The sequence below is a fragment of the Humulus lupulus genome, chromosome 8, assembly GCF_963169125.1.
Source record: "Humulus lupulus chromosome 8, drHumLupu1.1, whole genome shotgun sequence".
Classification (NCBI taxonomy): domain Eukaryota; kingdom Viridiplantae; phylum Streptophyta; class Magnoliopsida; order Rosales; family Cannabaceae; genus Humulus; species Humulus lupulus.
The window spans coordinates 22,568,932-22,575,154 of record NC_084800.1 but is presented as its reverse complement, the minus strand read 5'-3'; the positions used below and the strand labels follow the sequence as shown (position 1 = coordinate 22,575,154).

Below are 6,223 nucleotides of genomic sequence, written 5' to 3'. Positions count from 1 at the left end.
TAAATATGAGATTGATCAAAGTTTGAGCCTCTGTGTTTATGGATGATCCTAATTGTGCTAGCAATTGTTAAGTAAGTGATAACTCTATATTTTAGAGTTATTAATTGAGCTTTTGGACTTAAAAATTTAAGTGAAATAGAGTGTTTGTGCTATTATTGTGTGGTTTTAGTCATTTTGTCTCTTAACTTTGTTTGTGTAATTTGTTATAATTAATGATAACTCTTGTGGAATGTAATGACCCACTAATCTAGACTATTTGGTCCATTAACAAATCTATACATAAAACTTACATTTTTGCGGAAATACCATACTTTATTAGAAACTTGTAGAAACAAAGGTTACTTTCATAAAATAAATAGGATATGGGTACCCATTGTCTTTAAAACAAAAATAACTTAAAGTAAAAAGAGTTACATAGAAAATGTGGAAAATACATTTAAAACCATAAAAACATAAACAAGACTACATCCTCGAATCGAATAACGCTCGGCTCCTTGACTCCATCCACCATCGATACACATCCTCTAAGCGTCACGAATCTTACCGCCTCTAAAGCTTATTTTCTTGCACATAAACAGAAAGGAATGAGCCTAATGCCCAGCAAGGAAAATCTAACACATAGTCATAACACATAGTCATAAACATAAATTTCGTAATAAACATAAAGACATATCATAACACATAATACACTTATTATAATGGCCATTATTACTTGGGGTCCCATAGACTAAACAAGCTTATGCCCATGAGATTAGTGGGGTCCTACCAGCTAAATAGGCTTATGCCCACAATCTTTTTGGGGTCTTGTTAGTCAAATAGGGCATAAGCCCAAGCCTACAAACATACACAATCATAACATATTCATAACATATCATAACATAACACATAAAATAACATAAACATAAACATATTGATTCTAGCCTATTTTCCTTACCAAAGTTACCGGGATATGTGGACTGAGTTGGGACTTTTTGGAACACTCCTAATAACCATTAGAAAGAGTGAGTCTAAAGAAGAAAAGAGATGAAAAGGAAAATGGGAAGACTAAACCATTGAAAGTACACTTACCAAAACTTATGTGCTCAAGAGCTTAGATTTCCTAACCAAAATGAAGATTAAGGTTAGAGATTGAGTAGAAGACTATGAGAAAGAGAATAACATAATACAAAAATGAACTAGAGTTTTGGTTACCTCAAAGACTTGAAAGACCAATCTAACCACAACCGAGATACTAACGAACCTCACTTCCCAAAGTGTTTGATAAGCTTATGATGATCAAGCTTATAATCCCCAACCCAAGTGTTTACACTCTCACAATAACCTAGCAACTTGCAGCCTCTGAACTTAGCTTGATGAATGAAAAATGCTTGGTGCTAGGTCCTATTTATAGAGTTCTAGGAATAAAAATCTTCTTTTTGGCTTTGAAGAAAAAAAAAAATTTAATTGAAAATATTTGAATATCCTTCAGCCAAAGGCTTAGGAATTTTTCAAAATTTTCAGAGAGATTTAAAGATTCAAAGCTTGATTTTTAAAATAATAAAAACAAATAGAATCCTAACTTCTAACTCCCTAAATCTCGTAACTCTAAACTCCCCTTCAGTAAAATCAACATATCTGGAGTTGTAGAACTCTGATTTGGACTCTCTTTATACCGTTAGAAAGTTCATGAAATTATATACAACTTTTAAGAAATACTATTTTTCGAAATTCCTAATATAACTGGGTCAAAAACAGGTCGGAAGTTACCGTACCCTAAAGTTACGAAAAATCTATTTAATTATCTAAATATCAACCTAATCCACAAATAAATAAAATTGTGATAAATGTCATGCTCCTATCAGATTTTGGTGAAGACTAAGTCTTATATTTCTCTTATTAAAATAATAATTTCTTAATAATCATACATATAATAAGTGTTACTATCTTATTGGGTCTATCTAAACCTTATAATATAATAAATATAATCCTTAATATCAGTCATATTAATCAATCTTAGGTTAAACTTAATATTCTTAAACTATAGGTTATACTTAGAAAATCTATAAGTACTACTATGAGTGTCCAAATAATTCCCGGTCTGAACCAAAAATCCACAGTTACAAAGATAGTGCTATAAATACTATCATACTACTATCTATCTTAGCTAAGTAAAGTTCTTGGACTCTACATGGAAAATAATGGAATTATGTTCTAAAAAAATGTGGTATCTATTTTGAAGGCATAGTGAGAGGGTGCTTGGAAAGCTTAGTGAAGCATGTGTAAGGAAATCATATTGGAGCTGAAATTCTGGCAATTGTTGCAACATCAGTCAACTTTGCTGCAGCAAAGTGTGGGCAGCCAGCAACATAAAGTCTGGACACTTGGCATGTACTTAGATGAGGTGGAAATGAGCTGCAAAATTCTGAAAAGGCAAAGGATGTGGTCCCCCACGTGTAGAGAGAGAAGGGGAGGATTTATACACTTTGTGAGCCCAAAAAGACATGATCTTCTTCTCCAAGAAAAAAGAAAAGAAAAGAGAACTAGCCGCCCATGCTCCATTGAAGAGACTTTTCTGCATTTTTTGAGCTGAAATCATCAAGAAGAGAAGATGAAGGAGAAGGAAGCTAGAAGAAGAAGAAGAATAAGAGTTAGAAGACAAAGAATAGAATATCTCTATCAATTTGGCTTGTTTTTCTAAACTCTACTTTCATATAATTTTATTTTCTTTTTCTTTCTTCCTTGAACTCTTGAGATAATGTTGAATGTTTATTGTGGTGACTTGGGTATTTTTACTATGACTTAAATTGTTTGTGTTAGGGATATTGATGAACCCTAATTTGCAATTGCCCCCAAAGTGTTGACTGTTTTATGACAATTTTCTTTTGTTCATTTGAGCTATTTTTATTGTGCAAATCTCTTGCTTGAGAATGATCAACTTAGGTGAGAGACAAGCTAATTTTAATTCTGGAAGGGTAAAAATTAGTGGAAATGCTTGATTGATGCATGTTGATACTTTTGTTATTGATTAGTGAATAACTTAGGAATATTTAATTCACATTGCAAACTTGAAGGATTGATGCTTGGAATTATGTTCTTGAAATTAAATTTAGCATAGGAATATGTGAATCTATTTGATGGAACTTTAACATGAGCATTTGAAAAAATGGCATGTGCATTGAATTGGAAATCCTAGTTACAAGAGAACTTTGCTGTGAACTTTGTTGCAACATCAGGGGCAAAACTACAAATTAGGGGGATTTGATATGCCTAACTTTTATCATCATAGTAATCACAATTTGTCATTTTCTAGCTTTATTGTTAAAAGCCTATTTTAATTCTCTTGTTTAGTTCTTTTTGTTCTTTAGTTCAATTGATTAAGTCATAAAAAAAAGGGATAGTTAATTGTACCCCAAATTGGTTGATGATGATTTTTACAATATTTGTTTGGCAATCCTTGAGGAGACGATAACAATTACTTTCATTATATTACTTGTTCAACGATTGTGTACACTTGCACACACTTAGGAAAATCCGCAACAGTAAGCATGTTGAATGCCCTGTGTTCGGATATTTGACATATGATATATGTTTGGTAGCATTGCTTACTTGTGTGTGGCACTGACTTACTAGTCAGAGTCGGCACTGGTCGCGTTTTACTGACCTAAGAGTCAGAAACGGCATAAGCGTCATGAACACAGAGCTGATAAAAGATTAGATCTAATCGATATCAACATTGAATGACTCAATGAGCATTAATGCTGGACCGACCCAAAGGTCGATGAAAATTAGAAGCGCTTGTCTAGTCTACGACTAGTTACTCAAAGCTAGGGCCAAAGGCCTAGGTGACTGTTTGTCACATGGCTGAGGGATCGAAATCCCATGTTAGTGACTTGATAATTAGTTACTCGTTTAAAGGTACAGACCCCCGTTAGTGACTTGATAATTAGTCACTCGTTTAAAGGTACAGACCCCCTGTTAGTGACTTGTTGATTAGTCACACTTTTAAAGGTACAGACCCCTTGTCAGTTGTAACACCCTCACTTATTTTAGTTAAAACCATATCTGAGGTGTTACGTTTTAAAACTATATCATAATTTATTTCTGCGGAAGTCTGGACATTTTTTTTTTGTTGAAAACTTATTTCACATTATTTACATTAAACATAAAGTGTGTCTCAAACATATTATACATAACTATTAAATAACCCAATTTGTTTTCAAAACATAACTTCACACTTTATTACAAATATCAGATTGGTAAACTGAAATAACCCACAAAAGGTCGATGTGTTCATATGTACAAATCAGGGTCAGGACCATGCTTCAGTTCTCCTTATGTCATTCACTCATTTATTTCTCTACCTGCAACACAAGACAACTATTAGCCTAAAGCTCAGTAAGCAAAGTAATGCATGCAATGCTAATGATTACCCAATGTCAATGGACATACACAACTTCTTTTTAAATTTTGAGCCCCTTAATATTGTGCACACTGTTTGAATTAGTCAATGCCTGCAGGGCTTGTTACACATATAATATAAAATCCCATGGGTTCTCCTCCGGCTAGCCATCACCACAGTAGGGCGCATTAAAAACCTTATTCCATCGTTGCCCCGTCGGGCTCAAGAGTTAAGGCGGCCACACACTGTGGTGTCAATACATATAACAATAACTCATATGGAGGAGAAATAAAAATGGAAACATGGCAAACAATATAATTGGTTCACTAAAACCTAGCCCAAATTATTGGGTAGCCACTATAAGCCTACTATAGACCTCCGTTTACACTTATTAACACTTTAATTTGCCTTTTCAAAACAGTGGCACTGAACTTAAACTTCTTATTACAACTTGCTTTTATGTTGCACGAAACTTGCTAAGGCATCATATAATTAATCATCATAATATCATGCATGGTCTTATATCATATAATAATTCACCATATCACTATTATGCCATGCATACAAATTTATGATGAAGTTTCAATGTATGTTAATACCACTTACTCAAAAAATATTCATATAATGCATACTTTCACATAACATGTAATTCTTGTGTTGCAGTTGAGTACTTTACTTACCTTCTGTCCAAAATATAATTCACCGTGTAACAAGTGGTGTCTTAGATGTTGATGTGCCTATCCTGACAATGGCATGGATTTCTCATCATAATGATGCCAGTAAGACATTGAACTATCATTTAAAAATACTCATAAAACATCATATCAAATTTCATATCCAATTCATGCCTAAAATGCCTTAAACCACCTAGATCTAGCGTTAGATTTATCTTAGACATTTGGAGAAATTTTGACAGATTTTCCCCTTAATTTTAGCTATCCTCAAATATCAAAATCAACCAATAATCAACATCAAATAACCTGCCATAACCATATATCCCAAATACCAACATGATTCATCATAAAGTTATCATATACCGATTTTGATAAAATTCTAATCTCCTAGATCATCACCCAAATTAAATGAGTCTCCACGTCTATTCAAACATTTATAAACATATCTACCATCCTATAAACTTAATAAAATAACCAAAAATCAGCTTGTACTCCAAGAACCCCAAAACCTCATAAAGCACAAAATTTCACTTACCGAACAACTTTTCGGCGAAAAAAATCTCTTCTAGCTTTTGTAAACCTCAAACCACTTGGAGACCACCAAGAAATATCTTAACAAGAGATAAAACACCATATATAAGCTCTCAGAAAAATTCAAAAACATAGTTTAACTTCCAAGTACAAGAACTTACCATAAACAGGCTAGAACTAAGCTTAATCCACTTCTTTGGCTTTGATTTCACTTGGATCTCCTTAGAATTTCTTCAAACCAGCCAAGAAATAGTTTTTGGTTTTCTTTTCTCTCTGTTTTTCAGAGTCTTGGTCGTGCAAAGTGATAAGGTTGATGAAAATTCTTTATTTTCAATGATTTGGCCTTATTGTATCAAAATTTGACACCTTTCACATCATCATTTCACCTTTTGACTTATGAAAACCTTATCACTTCAATAATTTCGACTTAATCATCTGCTAGGCCTATTATCCTTATGTGTAAAACACTCACACCAAACCTTAGGTACATATGAGTTCATACCCAGTAGTTATGCTTACCCGATCGAGCGTAGCGCACTTATGCTAAGCTCGTTTTGACTCTGTATCAATACCACTGATTATGTATACCTCCCATCAAGAATTGATCTAATGGTTCTAAAACCATTTTTACTTCATCAGT

General features: G+C 33.3%; 2 long non-coding RNA genes across 2 annotated transcripts; both read right to left on the bottom strand.

The window, feature by feature from the left end:
- Nucleotides 1-930: 930 nt before the first annotated feature.
- On the bottom strand, nucleotides 931-1,391 carry LOC133793576 (uncharacterized). Its single transcript, XR_009874883.1, has 3 exons — nucleotides 1,192-1,391; nucleotides 1,069-1,099; nucleotides 931-982 (listed from the first exon to the last, which is right to left on the bottom strand). It is a non-coding gene; the product is annotated as an uncharacterized LOC133793576 (long non-coding RNA).
- A 3,657-nt stretch (nucleotides 1,392-5,048) lies between these two features.
- On the bottom strand, nucleotides 5,049-5,886 carry LOC133793758 (uncharacterized). The gene is made up of 3 exons (XR_009874937.1): nucleotides 5,745-5,886; nucleotides 5,588-5,663; nucleotides 5,049-5,120 (listed from the first exon to the last, which is right to left on the bottom strand). It is a non-coding gene; the product is annotated as an uncharacterized LOC133793758 (long non-coding RNA).
- Between the last annotated feature and the right edge of the window lie 337 nt (nucleotides 5,887-6,223).